The 16,451-nt window shown below is 42.9% G+C and overlaps 1 protein-coding gene across 9 annotated transcripts in view; it reads right to left on the bottom strand.

Moving 5' to 3' along the window:
- The window catches only part of GULP1 (GULP PTB domain containing engulfment adaptor 1), a 276,060-nt gene that overhangs the window by 161,863 nt on the left and 97,746 nt on the right, over positions 1 to 16,451 (bottom strand). For all 9 annotated transcript variants that reach the window (XM_084815697.1, XM_084815722.1, XM_084815658.1 and 6 more), the window contains one exon: positions 15,222 to 15,346. The gene's annotated coding sequence lies outside the window, so the exon portion shown is untranslated. The remainder of the gene's footprint in view (positions 1 to 15,221; positions 15,347 to 16,451) is intronic.

Raw genomic sequence — 16,451 nt, 5'->3', positions numbered from 1 at the left:
CACTGCTTATTTCTTCCCATGGCATATAACACCATGGCTTGGGTCTTAAGCGTTCCTTCTGCAAACAAAAGGGTGTTTTCTGTGGAAAGGCTTTTGATCCAGCAGAAGTTCCTGTTGGTGGAAGGGAGGACGATTGTTCTCCCTTCAGCCCTCTGTACTACCCCACACGCTATTCTGGATGATCCCACAACACTCAAGAACAGCTTATGGAAAGGGCACAAGGAGCTGCAGCAGGAAGGGAGAAGAGTTATGAATTGAAAATGAACTTGACAAATAATAGCAGGTTTCATTCAGTTTAGATTTAATTCAGTGACAGAACTATCCTTGTTGCCTTGATGCTGGCTGAAGATGGAATGATACAAAACCTGAACTAACGTGCTATTTTAGGAAGCTTCGAGTGTTAGCAAAACCTATAACAAAACAAGTTTCAGGCTATATTTTTTGTATGCATCTCCCATTTTTCTTGTAAAGTACCAGGAGGCAGCACTTCTGAGGCTGGAGCCCACTTTTGCACATGCATTAAACGTAAAATTCAGCTGGCAAATTATATATACATGAATGAGTACAAGCAAGGCTAACCTATGTATGAGAACAAAGCTAGACCTACGAGATCCATAATGAGGATCTAATGCATTTTTTGTTTTTATGCTAAATAGTAACAGGGTCAGACCAAGACGTTTTGCTGCCTGAGGCAAAGGACAAAATGGCTTCCCTTTCCCAGGAGCGAGCTGGACTGGCAGTTCAATCTTACTTCAAGACTGGCTATGAGATAGTATCCTCCACTACACCTGAGGCAGTAGTCTAGGGGGGCCAGGTCAGGTTATATGTCATACTCAGCTGTGTCCTCCGAGAGAGGGGAACAGTCAGGGAGTTCAGAAGGAATAGCTAGGAGGCTGCCATTGCAATCGACTCACACTGCCTAATGGTAGGGCTGGCCCTGATTAGTAGCTCCTCATGGCTGCTTTTGATGATTGCTGTGGCACTTAGGGGAGGCAGAGCATTTAACCCTTTCCTCTTGTACCCTTTCCCTGATGTAAATCCCACCCAGCCCTTCAAGCTGTGAGGGAAAGAAGACAGGTTCAGATACTGTACTTTTTAATTATCTTTTCCCACACTGTAGAGAATAGCTTTGAAGTTAGATGTACATACTGGTGAAAAATTGAAGGAGAAAAGGGTTGCTGTCCCCATGTAAGCCACTTGAAAGCCAACTTTCAAGGCATCCATATGGGACGGCAATTAATAAATAAAATGCCAATTATTGGGTGATTCTTATCATGGAACTCCCATATCACATTGAACATCAAGGATTACTATTCCTTTCATTCAGAATGTTTAATAAATAGCCTAATGAAGATAGAAACCAAGTTGTTTCATTGATTCTAGTGGCTGGTTTTTATCTGGTCTCATTTCAATCAATGCTCTATTAAACCTTTCCATACAATTGTTTATTGAGTTATTTTTGTTTGTTGCTTGCTCCCATGTGCATCATATGCAGAAAAGCAAGATATACATTTAATAAATAAAACTATTATTCTAAACAGACCTAAATGTGTCTGCTACCATCACTCAGTTATGCTGAGTTCTATTACAGTTTGACCTTCTATTTTCTGTGAAGTGCACCCCGCCCCTGCAAGGCTCAGCGTGACCAATGCCAGTGCTCAGAGCCACATTCCCTGCCTCCTTCCCTCATCCACACACACACATCCACACACACCGCCCTGGCAGATTCCTGGCAACTGGATCTATTATTTTGTTATTGGACTTTAGTTAGCTTAGAACCAGACACCAAAATAATTACCTCGAGTAATAATAACTTGTAATGGCACTCACAATGTGATTCTACATTTCCCTTTCTTAGTTCCAAAAGTGGTTTTGCACATGCTGTTTTTGTCCCAGGTTTCCTTTAACAAAGCACCTAAGGACTTGTATAACATGGGAAAACATGGGAAGCCCAATTAATGAAAAATAAAGAATTATCTTAAGTGGAAGTGATATAGGGGATACTCTAAAGACTGAACCTCTTGGCCTCCTTGGGTTTCCCCCTCCCATCTTCTTTGATTAGCCTATTAAACAAGCCTGGAGTCAAAGACTACTTCTGAACTGTTAAATATGTGACTTCCTTTTTGCCAAATAAAAATCTTCTCTCCAATAATTATTGAGCCTTTGCTCTCCAGAACAAGTTCCTGCTGGCTAGACTGAAACTAATAAATCAAATGATCACAAACAGAGATGGCTACAAAACAGCAGACAAACTGAACGACTGAACAGCAGCAGCAACAGCAAGAAACATTGCTTTGTAAAATTAGAGTAAGTTGACCTATGTAATCTGGAACTCAATTGCCTACAAAGCCTGGTTATAACTTCAATGAAGGAGATATTTCAAAATGTGTTAAACATTATTATAAATGAATACAACTCAGGGGGTTGGACTCAATGGCCTTGTAGGCCCCTTCCAACCCTACCCTTCTATTCTATGATTCTAGGAAGGTATGTTAAATTTCATGGATTTCTCAAAAGACCCCGTGGCTATGCCAAGGGCTATAAATTCAGAGCTCTTGTCCTAATTTGACATCTTCTGCTTACAGAAATGATGAATCTCAGGGAGGTCTGTCTATGCTGGCTTCATCATTAACAGTCAATAGTGGATTTGAATTGTGGAGTATTTGAGAAGTGCTTGTTGTGTCTTTCCTTCTCTTGAAAGGTGTCCCTCTTTACAAGACAAACATGAAAGACAGCAGCCCCCTTCTTGGGAAGGGGCAGCTAAGCCCCAGAGATTACATGTTGATAATTGGCACTGATGGTATAGAAGTCAACAAAATCAGGTTTTCCTGGACCAGGAGAAAAACCTGAGCATCCATCATTTGAACCCTATGCTTTCAGGCCCTTTCCTTTGGATGCAGAAGAGGATGTTAATGGGAGATTTCAAAGCATTTTTACCTGCCATAGTATAACTCATACCAAGGCAGTTCCTATGCAAAATAATGAATTGCTAGATATTATTGCAAAAACAAAAAACTTCACTTTCCAACAACTGGGGAAACTACCTCTGTGTATGCTTTTGTAACACACTGGTATATTTCCCTTTAAGAATTCTGGAGGGGGGATATTCCTGCACATGCTCAGTAAGGGAGTGAGATAAGGAGTGTTCACCATTATGGCCAGTTACCGTAATGCAGTTTAGAAGAAGCTTGGTTTCTCCTTTCTGTAAGGCCCTGAACCCTTGAGACAGGTTAGTAGCGAGGTTCCCTTTAATATTTTTAAAGGAATCCTGATATTCACAAACACTATGAGTTCCTTGTCTGTTTATGTTATTTTATATTATATAAAGGGCTGTCTGTAAAGTTTGTTCCTGTGTTCCTGGACTCTGATCCACTTTGAGAAGACTGCTGCGGAGCTGAGGTGAAATGAGAAGAGACTCTTTTCCCTCTTTGGGCAACAGAAAAATCAAGCTTCAGGGAGAAGTTTTATTTATATTTTTGTTGTGGACCCAATCTAGAAGACAGAACTTTGTGAGGGTTGTGCTCTGTTTTGTTGTTTTGTGATATGTGAATTGTTATTTATGTACAATTCTTACATGTGTATTATTACTGTTGATAATTAAGAAGTTAAATGATGTATGTTAATTGTTCCTGTATAAGGCATTTGCTGTGACTCCCTTTAGAGACCCTGTAGAAAGTGTCACACTGTTAAATGACGATGTTAGTGGAGTTTGTTATTTACCATATGCATTACCTTGAAATTAAGTATTGTGCCTGTATTGTGAAATATATTTGATGGCTATGTAAGCCTTTTAGAGCACAATCCTATGGCCGCTAGCCAGCGGCTAGACAGCCATAGGATAGGTCAGTTCCCGGGAACCAACCTTGGAGCCTGCACTCTTGAGGCCGGTTCCCTGAGAACTGACCTCCACCCCCTCCCATGCTGCCTCATAGGCAGCGCAGAACAGCCCCACGCTCAGAAGAGGAGTGGGGAGCAGCAAAAACAGGGCGTTCCTGGGGGTGTGTCGGAGCAGGGAAGTCGGAAATGCCAGTACGACACATCCCACATGTTGTCCGGCTGCCGCTTCCCACGCTCCAAGGTCCCACGGCTAGACAGCCGAAATCAGCTGTCTAGCCGTAAATGCAGGGTGGCTGAAGCACAGAGGGGACGATCCCCTCTGCGCTTCTCCTGCCCTGCATTGGATAGGCGGTCGCCTCTGAGTTCAGAGGCAGCTGCCTATCCCGATAGGATTGCGCCCTCCACCATAAAGCTTAAATACAAATTATACAATTTATAGTTACACTTACGAATTGAATTTCCTGCATTCTGAATTTATGAGGAAGTTTTCCAGTACACTGCACTATAGTTCAAGCTCATTTTAAACATTAATCAATGTTTGTTATGTTCTTCTCTATTAACATAAAATGTATGATAAAAGCAGTTGCAGCTAGCAAATGTTCTCAATGTAAAAAACAACAACAAAGAACTAGCTAATCCAATTACCAATCAGTAAAATCTATACAAGCATTTGTGTCTAATTATGTTACATAAATCTATTTCACAGCACTAACTAAATCTTCCTCCAAAAGGCTCTGAGAAAGCATACGCTACAACAATTCAATATGGATGTATCATGTCTACCTCCCTTTTGTTCATCTGGTTCTGATGTGGAGCTGCAAAATTTCTGGAAGCTTCTCTTACAGTGCAATCCCATGCATGTTTGCTCAGAAGTAAGTCTCACTGTATTCAAACAGGCTTACTCCCTTGTAAGTCTGTTTAGGATTGCAGCCTTATGCTTGAAAGATCCATTTGGGTAACGGCCCTCTGCAAATAACTGTAAGATAAGGTTACTCACAGACCATTGCGATTAGGTAAATGCATCTCTAGTCCTTGGTGCAGGTAAAGAAAGCACAAGCTACAAATGACTGACAGAAGTTTCATTTGTTCTCAACTCTAGAGACTCCCTTGAACAGATGTGTATTAGTTGCTTCAGCCCTATCTTCCAGAAGAAAAGCCATCTCATTTCGTATCTTTTCTGATAAATTACCTTCCTTTAGATCAACCAAGTATGTTGATTATTATTCAGCTCATAATAAAGGACAAAATACTTCTCACTTTCAATCTTTAGGGGATGTCAACATCTGACATTTTTAATCCAAACAATCTTAAATAAGGAAGGAGAATGAAGAAGGGAGGAAGGGGTCTAAGGCGGCTTCCACACAAGGACTCCTGAGCGGTTGCTGAGGCATCACTCTTCTGCTCTCAGCTGTAAGTGGAATTAACACGGTGGTTCCACAATAGACTTAATATTGTGCTTTAATTATATTAATGTCCAGCAAAACCCATCCACATGGCGAAGGGGGGGAAACAGAGACAAGGGTGACATTTGATAGAATACCTTTGAGGAGTGGAGAGGCTGCATGGAGGAAAGGTTAATGCTTCTTCCCATGCACCCCCGCACTTGCTTGTTGTGCTGAAATACAAGTACTGCAGTCAATACACACAGTTTATTTTCTTTCTTGTGCTCCTTAGTGTTTCAAGTGGGAGGAGGAAGGCAGAGCCTTCCTGTTGCACCGAGCCAGAGAGGTGTTTTGCATATGTTTTGCAAAGCTCTAGGAGGCTCAATAGGAGGGCCCTCTCCCCTTCTCCCAAGTCTTCTCTGGCTCAGGTGGAACTTTTAAAGTAGAGAGAGGCCATGCTGCTTTCCAGGCTGAGAAGACCACATGGCCTCTCACTGCTTTCAGAGTACCAACTGCACTGTGTCTTCCTTAGCAAAACACAGTGTTAAGGAGTATAACAAGGGTGTGTGTGTCAGGGGGTGGGGGTAGCCCATTCTTTCAGTATTTGTGTTTTAGCAAAGCAAAGAAGAGGGGGGAGAGCAACAGCTGTAACTAAACTGTACCACTAAGGTGATCTACTGCTGTCCAAGCTGCACTGTTCTCCAGTGTGTATGTTGTTGTTGTTTTTAAAAGGGCAGAATAAATGGACTCCTTTTTTAAAATATATTTTTATTTATTTTATCTTTATAAATGAAATAAACAATACCAAAATTACCAACAAACCTGATCAATACTACAATTTCCCAACAATACAATATTCTGATACCACAATAACAAAGAGAAGGAAAAAGAAAAAGGAAAAAGGAAAAGGGAGGAGGACAGAAAGTGAAGAAAAAAGAAGATTCTTTCCCCTTCCCTCCCCCTCCCCTTTAAAGAATTAAGTTTAAACTCCAATACCCCATCCCCCAGCCTCCGATGCCATTCTATTTTAATAACTATATAACCTTAACAATCTTACCGTTTAATAAACAACCTTACATTTCAATATCATGTTATCAATCTTAAATCAAAGATACAAGTCTACAGTTCATTCCCAGTAGCCTATATTAATAATAATAATAAGAAATATAGTGTTATATAATAATAAAACTTAAAATAAACCTTCAACAATCAATAATATATTTTATATATAAATGCATGTGCACAATTACCCTCAAACAATAAATTTAAATACAGCACACCATATCTATTTTGAAATAAAAAATATAAAGAAAAGCAAGAAAAAAAGAAAGATGAAAGAGAATAAACGAATATAAGTATAATCATTTATCTTCTGACCTAGCCTGGATCATGTAGACTAAACACAAGCAGTTAACAAAGCTTGTTTAAAGATTCCAGTTCATGGGGTTGTAAGAGAATGCTCATGCATTTTTACATTCAGCCATGCCTCTGCCATTTCATGATTTAGAACTTCTTCCTCGGACCTTCAGACACAATACAAAGTGTAGCAGGATATTTTAATTTTAATATTGTAAGTTCATTTGTTTTGCCATATTTTTTGCTTTGATAAATTGCCTTATTTTATTCATAGAATCATAGAATAGTAGGGTTGGAAGGGGCCTACAAGGCCAGAGAGTCCAACCCCCTGCTCAATGCAGGAATCCAAGTCAGAGCATCCCTGACAGATGGCTGTCCAGCTTCATCTTGAAATATTCACCACCTCTTTGATGTAGTCTGGAAATAACATAACTTTATCTTGTTTCCAGGAAAGGCTTTCACCCTCTCTTGCCAAACGCAGGATATAATTCTTTGTGGGGATTTTTGCAAATTGGACTATGATCACGTAATCAGTCCCTTTAGCATTTGGCACACTAAATGCCTGCTCAATATCAAGTAAATAATCAGATGGGATAGGGAGTATCTCATGCAAACGTTTATCCACAAAAATAGGCAATTTTACGTCATTAGACAGATTTTTAATCCCAATAATAGGTACATTGGATCTCCTCGTGAAGGCCTCCAGTTGAGAAATTCTATCAGAAGCATTTTTAAAACAAATTTGTATCATAGTTTCATTTCCTAACACTCGGTCTTCTAGCTCATTAATTTCCGTCTCCATTTTTTGCCATGATGCATTAATTAAATCTACAGCTCCTTGCAAGGCGGTGATGGAATTTTGGATTAAATCCAGTCTTTTGGCTTGCTCCATAAATTGCGAAGATAAAGTCTTTATCAGAGTAAATAATTCCCCTATATCTTCTTTCTCAAAACTTTTGACACAGGGAGTGCGGGGGGAGTTGATGCCGGCTCCTTTCTTCTCCTCAGCGCACACGTGTTTCTCTCAAACAGATCTTGCAGGTCCTCAGATGTTCTCAAATACTGTTAACATTTCTTAAATCAGCCCTCAGACGTTATTGATATTTCTTAAAGCATATATTATTATGGAACACGTCAGCCCTGTTTTCTCCTATGAAATAGGAGTCTCAGTACAGCTTTTTGCATTGGTAAAGCTCTGGAGAGAATCCTGGAATCCAACCCCCCACACACACTATCTCGAGGGGGTACTTTTCTCCAAGATATTATCCAGATGTTGCCTTGCCCCCCCTTTTAATTCCAGGGGGGAATGAAAAGGTTTTTCAACCTTTTAAAAAGCTGTTTGAGAAAGCTCCCACGGAGCACCCGTGGGATGCTACCAGAGCAACATTGGTTCCAACCAGAAGTCAGAATAAATGGACTCCTTAAAAGAACAGATACAGGGGTGGCATGGGCATCCCTATCTAGATCTCCCTACTTCTAAACTGCCTAACATTCATGCCACTCACCTGGAAGGCACTCCTTATTGCGATCAGAGTTGATCCATATGCATGTGCCAGACTAACTTTATGGCACAACACTGATTTGAAAACTTTTATGTGGAAAGCCTGGAAATGTTGCTAGACTATGGGCCAACCTTTGGATAGGGAGAGTGAACACAAATAGTTTTGTGCATTACAAGAAGAATTTGGCCTACCAAACACAATTCACTGGCAATTTCTCCAACTTAAACACCTCCCTTTTTTGGACCAGCCATCTATGCAGCATCTATCCCCCAGACCCTGGTAGGGGCACATGAAATCCACCCCCATCCATAGCATCCACAGTTTCAGGAGTCCACAAATAAGTTAAGTAGGCTTTTTATTCTAAGTCTTTTCATCTGCTTACAGAACAGAAGACTGGTAAACATGTATGCTTGCAATTCAATGTAAGGAATTACGCCTCCCTCCCTCAATGGCCCTAAATCATGAGCCTGCAAATCTGTCCCCTTCAGGTATCCAGCTGGAGAAGTAGCTCTCAGAACGGGTTAGTTGATCAAATTCCTCAGAGAGAAAGGCTAAGCCCAGGTTTTGGTATACAGTCAGGGCCAGAAATATTGGAACAAGGATAACTGTTTTGGCAGTTGGCCTCTGTACACCACTACACTGAAGTTGAAAGGCAACTAGGGATGGCAGAGAATTCTGCCACAGATTTGAGTGAGGCCGAATGCACTGGCATTCGGCCACCCGAAACCCATGGCGGAATGGCCTCCCACCCCCCGCCACCTCGCGGAACCCCCCCCCAGAATGAAACTTACCTGGGGCAGTGGCGGCGGCTGGTCTTTCAGCCGGCTACTGTGGCCGCAAATAGCGTCCTGCCAGGCTGCCATGATAGGCTACGTAAGTATTTATGGTCTTTCTGTGATAGGCTACATATTTACGTACATAGCCTATCACTATGCCATTTGCGTGGCTGCCTTTACCGTGATAGGCTACGTAAATACTTACGTAGCCTATCATGGCAGCCTGGCAGGACACAAATGGCGGCCGCTATGGTGGCTTCCATTTGCGTCCGCAGCAGTCCGGCCATGGCCGGAACTCCGGCTGTGAACAGCCATGGCCAGCAGCTCTGCGGAGCTGGCCAGGGAGGATTCCGGGGGGAGGGACGGAGTGCCTCCCCCCCACCGCGAATCACACCTGCAAAAAGGTAAGTGACTTTTGTACATCCCTAAAGGAAACACACCCAGATGGGAGTGAGGTCAGGAATGTCAGCTGTAATTCAAGGGGTTTGACAGAAGTGGGGCACTAACCATTGAGGAAGGACAGCCAGTGACATACACGCACACCCATCGTTGGTGGCTCACAAGTAATGGAACAAACCAACATCATTTCAAACTTAAGGATCGCCTGTAATACCTGGATGAAAATCCTTTGCAGTCAATGACTGCCTGAAGTCTGGAACCCATGGACATGACCAAATGCTGAGTTTCCTCCCTCGAGATGCTTTGCCAGGCCTTTACTGCAGCTGCCTTCAGCTGCTGCTTGTTTGTGGGTCTTTCTGCCTTCAGTCTTTTCTTCAGTAAGTGAAAAGCATGCTCTATTGGGGTGAGATCAGGGGACTGACTTGGCCATTGAAGAACATCCCACTTCTTTGCCTTGATAAACTCTTGGGTAGCTTTTGCTGTATGTTTGGGGTCATTATCCATCTGCAATATGAAGCGGTGTCCTATCAGTTTGGCAGCATTCGGCTAAATCTGAGCAGAAACTATAGCCCTCTACACTTCAGAATTCATCCTGCTGCTTTTATCAGCAGTCAGGTCATCAATAAACACCAGTGACAGGGTTCCACTGGCAGCCATACATGCCCATGCTATAACACTGCTTCCACCATGTTTGACAGATGATGTGGTATGCTTTGGATCATGAGCTGCTCCTTTCCTTCTCATACTTTTCTCTTCCCATCATTCTGGTACAAGTTAATCTTGGTTTCATCAGTCCAAAGAATCTTATTCCAGAACTGGGCAGGCTTTTTAGGTGTTTGCTGGCAAAGGCTAATCTGGCCTGTCCTTGAGCATTACCAGTGGTTTGCACCTTGTTGTGAAGCCTCTGTATTTACATTCATAAAGCCATCTCTTGACTGTAGATATTGACAATGACATGCCTACCTCTGCAAGAGCATTCTTGCAGCTGGCTAGATGTTGTGAAAGGGTTCTTCTTCACCATGGGCAGAATTCTGCGGTCATCCACTTCAGTTGTCTTCCATGGTCTTCCAGGCCTTTTGCTGTTGCTGAGCTTGCCAGTTAATTCCTTCTTTTTCAGGATGTTCCAAACTCTTGTGTTGGCCACTCCCACTATTTTTGCTATCTCTCTGATGGGTTTATGTTGTTTCCTCAGCCTAATGATGGCCTCCTTCACTCACATGGACACCTCTTTGGACCTCATGTTGAGAGTTCCAGTGAACAGCTACCAAATGCAAATGTAACACTCAGAACCACCTCCAGGCCTTTTATCTGCTTGATTGGTCATGGGGTACCCAGGAAACAGGCCACCCCTGGCCATGCAGCTGCGTGTCAGCCATTTGTTCCATTACTTATGAGCCACCAATGATGTGTGTGTGTGTATGCCACTGGCTGTACTTCCTGAATGGTTAGTGCCCCACTTTTGTCAAACCCCTTGAATAACAGCTGAAAGTCCTGACTTCGCTCCCATCTGGGTGTGTTTCCTTTCAACTTCAATGTGGTGGTGTACAGAGGCCAACTGCCAAAACAGTTATCCTTGTTCCAATATGTCTGGCCCTGACTGTAAGTGATGTTCTCTGTTGTTGTTGTTGTTCAGTCGTTCAGTCGTGTCCGACTCTTCGTGACCCCATGGACCATAGCACGCCAGGCCTTCCTGTCCTGCGCTCTCTCCTGGAGCGTGCTCAAGTTCATATTCATTGCATCCGTGATGCTATCTAGCCATCTCATCCTCTGCCGTCCCCTTCTCCTTTTGCCTTCAGTCTTTCCCAGCGTCAGGGTCTTTTCCAGGGAGTTTTCTCTTCGCATTAGGTGGCCAAAATATTGGAGCTTCAGCTTCATTATCTGTCCTTCCAATGAGCAGTCAGGGTTGATTTCCTTTAGGATTGACTGATTTGACCTCCTTGCAGTCCAGGGGACTCGTAAGAGTCTTCTCCAGCACCTCAGTTCGAAAGCATCAATTCTTCGGTGCTCAGCCTTCCTTATAGTCCAGCTCTCACAGCCATACATTACTACTGGGAAAACCATAGCTTTGATTAAACGGACCTTTGTCGGCAAGGTGATGTCTCCGCTTCTTACTATGCTGTCTAGGTTTGCCATAGCTTTCCTCCCAAGGAGCAAGCGTCTTTTAATTTCATGGCTACAGTCACCGTCTGCGGTGATCTTGGAGCCCAAGAAAGTAAAATCTGTCACTGCTTCCATTTCTTCCCCTTCTATATGCCAGGAAGTGATAGGGCCAGATGACATGATCTTAGTTTTTTTAATGTTGAGTTTCAAACCAGCTTTTGCACTCTCCTCTTTCACCCTCAACAAGAGGCTCTTGAGATCCTCTTCGCTTTCTGCCATTAGGGTGGTATCGTCTGCATATCGGAGGTTGTTGATAATTCTCCCGGCAATCTTAATTCCGACCTCTGATTCATCCAGCCCGGCATTTCTCATGATGTACTCTGCATATAAGTTAAATAAGCAGGGTGACAATATGCAGCCTTGTCGTACTCCTTTCCCAATTTTGAACCAATCGGTTGTTCCATGTCTGGTTCTTACTGTTGCTTCTTGACCCTCGTACAGGTTTCTCAGGAGACAGGTAAGGTGGTCTGGTACTCCCATCACTTTAAGAATTTGCCACAGTTTGTTGTGATCCACACAATCAAAGGCTTTAGCGTAGTCAATGAAGCAGAAATAGACGTTTTTCTGGAATTCTCTTGCTTTCTCCATGTTGCAGCAAATGTTGGCGATTTGATCTCTTGTTCCTCTGCCTCTTCTAAACCCAGCTTGTACTTCCGGTAGTTCTCGGTTCGCATACTGCTGAAGCCTAGCTTGTAGGATTTTGAGCATCACCTTGCTGGCATGTGAAATGAGCGCAATTGTGCGGTAGTTGGAACACTCTTTGGCATTGCCCTTCTTTGGAATTGGAATGTAAACTGACCTTTTCCAGTCTTGTGGCCACTGTTGAGTGTTCCAGATTTGTTGGCATATTGAATGCAGCACTTTAACAGCATCATCTTTTAGGATTTTAAATAGCTCGGCTGGAATACTGTCATCTCCGCTAGTTTTGTTGTCACTAATGCTTCCTAAGGCCCACTTGACTTCACTCTCTAGGATGTCCGGCTCAAGTTCAGTGAGCGCACTATCATGGCTATCAGGGACATTCAGATCTTTCCTGTATAGTTCTTCTGTGTATTCTTGCCACCTCTTCTTAATCTCATCTGCTTCTGTTAGGTCCCTGCCTTCTTTGTCCTTTATCATGCCCATCTTTGCACAAAACGTTCCCTTGAGATCTCCGATTTTCTTGAAGAGATCTCTAGTCTTTCCCATTCTGTTGTTTTCCTCGATTTCTTTGCATTGTTCATTTAAGAAGGCCTTCTTGTCTCTCCTTGCTATTCTCTGGAACTCTGCATTCAGTTGGGTATATCTTCCCCTTTCTCCCTTGCTTTTCGCTTCCCTTCTTTCGTGAGCTACTTGTAAAGCCTCATCAGACAGCCACTTGGCTTTCTTGCATTTCTTTTTCTTTGGGACGGATTTCGTTGCTGCCTCCTGAACAGTGTTATGGACCTCCGTCCATAGTTCCTCAGGCACTCTGTCTATCAGGTCTAATCCCTGAAATCTATTCCTCACCTCCACTGTATATTCATCAGGGATATGATTTAGGTCATACCTGAACGGTTTAGTGGTTTTCCCGACGTTCTTCAATTTAAGCTGAAATTTTGCAAGAAGCAGCTCATGATCTGAGCCACAGTCAGCTCCAGGTCTTGTTTTTACTGACTGTATGGAGCTTCTCCATCTTTGGCTGCAAAGGACATAATCAATCTGATTTCGATATTGACCATCTGGTGACGTCCATGTGTAGAGTCGCCTCTTGTGCTGTTGGAAAAGAGTGTTTGCTATGATCAGCATGTTCTCTTGGCAAAACTCTATTAGCTTTTGTCCTGCTTCATTTTGTACACCAAGGCCATGCCTGCCTGTTATCCCAGTGATTTCTTGACTTCCTACTTTAGCATTCCAATCCCCTATGATGAAGAGGACATCTTTTTTTGGTGTTAGTTCTAGAAGGTGTTGTAGGTCTTCATAGAACCGATCAACCTCAGCTTCTTCGGCCTCAGTGGTTGGGGCATAGACTTGAATTACTGTGATGTTGAATGGTTTGCCTTGGATTCGTACTGAGATCATTCTATCATTTTTAAGATTGTACCCCAGTACTGCTTTTCCCACCCTTTTGTTGACTATGAGTGCTACTCCATTTCTTCTAAGGGATTCTTGCCCACAATAGTAGATATGATGGTCACCTGAATTAAATTCGCCCATGCCTGTCCATTTCAGTTCGCTGATTCCCAAGATGTCGATGTTCAATCTTGCCATCTCATGTTTGACCACCTCCAGCTTACCTTGATTCATTGTTCTGACATTCCAGGTTCCTAAACAATATTGTTCTTTACAGCATCGGATTTTCTTTTCACCGCCAGACACATCCACAGCTGAGTGTCCTTTCGGGTTTGGCCCAGCCGCTTCACTCTTTCTGGCGCTACTTGGAAATACCCACTGCTCTTCCCCAGTAGCATATTGGACACCTTCCGACCTGAGGGGCTCATCTTCCGGCGTCATATGTTTTAGCCTTGTGATACGTTCCATGGGGTTTTCTTGGCAAGAATACTGGAGTGGGTTGCCATTTCCTTCTCCAGTGGACCACATTTTGTCAGAACTCTCTGCCATGACCTATCCGTCTTGGGTGGCCCTGCACGGCATAGCTTATGGCTTCACTGAGTTCCGCAAGCCCCTTTGCCACAACAAGGCAGTGACTGCCAAATGGGGATTTCCTAGTCTCCAAGCAAATGAAGGCATAATCAGGGATTGCAAGCAAGGGATCCCTGCAGCAACTTTCTGGGCAGTGATTATCAGTCTGCCCTCTCTTGAGCAGCTCTTATCTGCTTGACCTCCCTTGTCTGTCTGTCCATCCCACTCACTCCTCTGTTCCTCCTCAAACCCTCTCCAGTCTATGTTCTCAGACCTTTATAGCAGCACTGTGATGAGTCTCGGCCATTGCTGCCACTGCATCACCTTCCTCCCGCAACTGTTGTGGGTTCCCCTTGTTGGCTCAAGCCAGGAGCAGACAGTGTTATTTCTTAGCTTTGCAGTTGGAGACAGCTGCTTGCTGCCCTGTGCCTTGGTGTTTGGGGCATGAGGAGGAGGATGACTGGATCCGGTGAGTCATTACAACGAGTTACTGGGCTGCCAGCCCCAGTGGCCTGTTTTTATTAGTGGTTCTTAGATCGATTTAAGATGGGTATCTCAAACCTCTATGAGGAGCTGAATATACCTATTGAACCTAAACAGTAGTCCATAGTGCTCTAATCTATCAAAAGGCCTGCCCTTGACCTAAGGATGTGTCTCATCCAACAAAAACTAGTATTCCTGACTTATTGGACACCACAGAGGCTCCATTATGAATTGTTATCTCCATCCCTTAGGTGTTGGTGATGTGGGACACAAATCAGTTTCCTTATCCACACGATGTGGACCTGCCCAGTTTGCCTTTGGGGGCAAAACCTTGGCGATCATTAATTTAGTCCTAAAAACCTCACTATATTTCAAAGATATGGCTGTTTCACTGAATTGCATCTACAGAGAATTAACCCATGGTTTGTTGTTGGGCTATTTCTCTGGCTTGTTGGGGGAGAGACAAGTCAGAGGTTCAGGTTCACACATCATGCTTCTCAAAAGGAGACAGTTCAGCTGTGAGCGCTTAGGGATGAGATATCAAGTTATGTACAAGCATATGTGAATCAGCCCTAAGACACAACTCTTTGATATACAATTCTGTCTGACAACAAGAAATCAACAAAAAGCCACCATGATCAGCTTAAAAGTTCCCTTCATGTCATGATTTCTAATACAGCAGTTGTACTGCACACATTAAGAATTAGTTAACACAAAATTCTTACCGTCAGCCCAAATTTTCACCAAGGTTCAGAATAGCTTCTTGCTTTCATTGGAAATAAGTCACTCATTTTTCAACATGTTTGACCTCATGCTGTTGTTTTCTATTTTTCAATTAATGTTGGATGTGCTGTAGGAATGAAATACGAAAAGTCAGCCAAAAAGCAGGTGTGCCACTAAAGCAAATTCTCCCTCTCTCTCTCTCTTCTTTTTTCCTCTTGAGACTGAAGCTCCTAGGTTTTATTAATTGCCTTCAGAAGGACAAGAATACTTTCACACACTGAAAAGTCAGAAGAGACAGCTTGCAACACATAACACACCCTTGAGAGGATGATGATGTTGTTTTCCCATGTAGCGTCCTTGTCTAATATCTCATTGAACATTAACAGCACAAAAGAACATTTTCCTGGACTACCTGTAGGTGATTCACTCATATTAAGAAGGAAAATGTGCAGAAACCAAAGGACTGGGCCCTCAATCTCTTTTTCTTCTTTAAAACGTTGGGCAAAGAAGAGAGTGATTGAAGCTGTTGGAAATATAGGCAACATGTTTCTGGTAGCAAATACATTTCTCTCATCTATGCTCTTGGCCAGAAAAAGGTATTAGTGAAGGTTTACCCAATTTATGCTTAAAGTAAAGCTAGCTGGAGCATTTCAAGGAAACATTTTTATCCTTGGAGAAAATAAAACTAGTAAAAGATAAGCACCATTTGATAAAATAAAAAGCTATCAAAAAGTCAATTTACATTCATAGGTATTATTATTATGACATGAAAAACTAACACACACGTAACTCTGGTCTTACGTAAGCCAGTGGTATGAATTACAAAGACACCCTGACACAGGTGTGGAAAACAGAGGCAAGGAGTAGGACTTGACTGGAGATGTAGTTCCCCTGAGCCAGGCTTGAATATAAACTTCAGGGGCTCAAAGCCTGCCTCAAGCAAGATAAAAATTTTGTATAGCTCCTGGATTCTTCTTCAGCTTGGATCCAAATATGAGCCAAAGAATTCCCAGCTTCCATCTCACTAGTTCCTGCCAGGCCTTGACTTCACCAAACCACTCCTCCCTGCCAGCACCCCCAAACAAGATTCTGCCCTGCCCTGCCCTCCCCTTCCCTGGCAAGCAGTGGCAGCAGAAGCAAGCAGGAACTGAACAGAAGGAGGTTTTTTCTCCTTCATTCATCCTTCTCCCTCACCAGATATACTGCATAAACAGCATTTCGGGGTTCAAAGC

The sequence above is a fragment of the Heloderma suspectum genome, chromosome 1 (genome assembly GCF_057233095.1).
Source record: "Heloderma suspectum isolate Gila_16-S chromosome 1, 16-S_ref, whole genome shotgun sequence".
NCBI classification, from domain to species: Eukaryota; Metazoa; Chordata; class Lepidosauria; order Squamata; family Helodermatidae; genus Heloderma; species Heloderma suspectum.
Note: the sequence above shows the minus strand (reverse complement) of the source record. Positions and strands in the feature narration are given on the sequence as shown.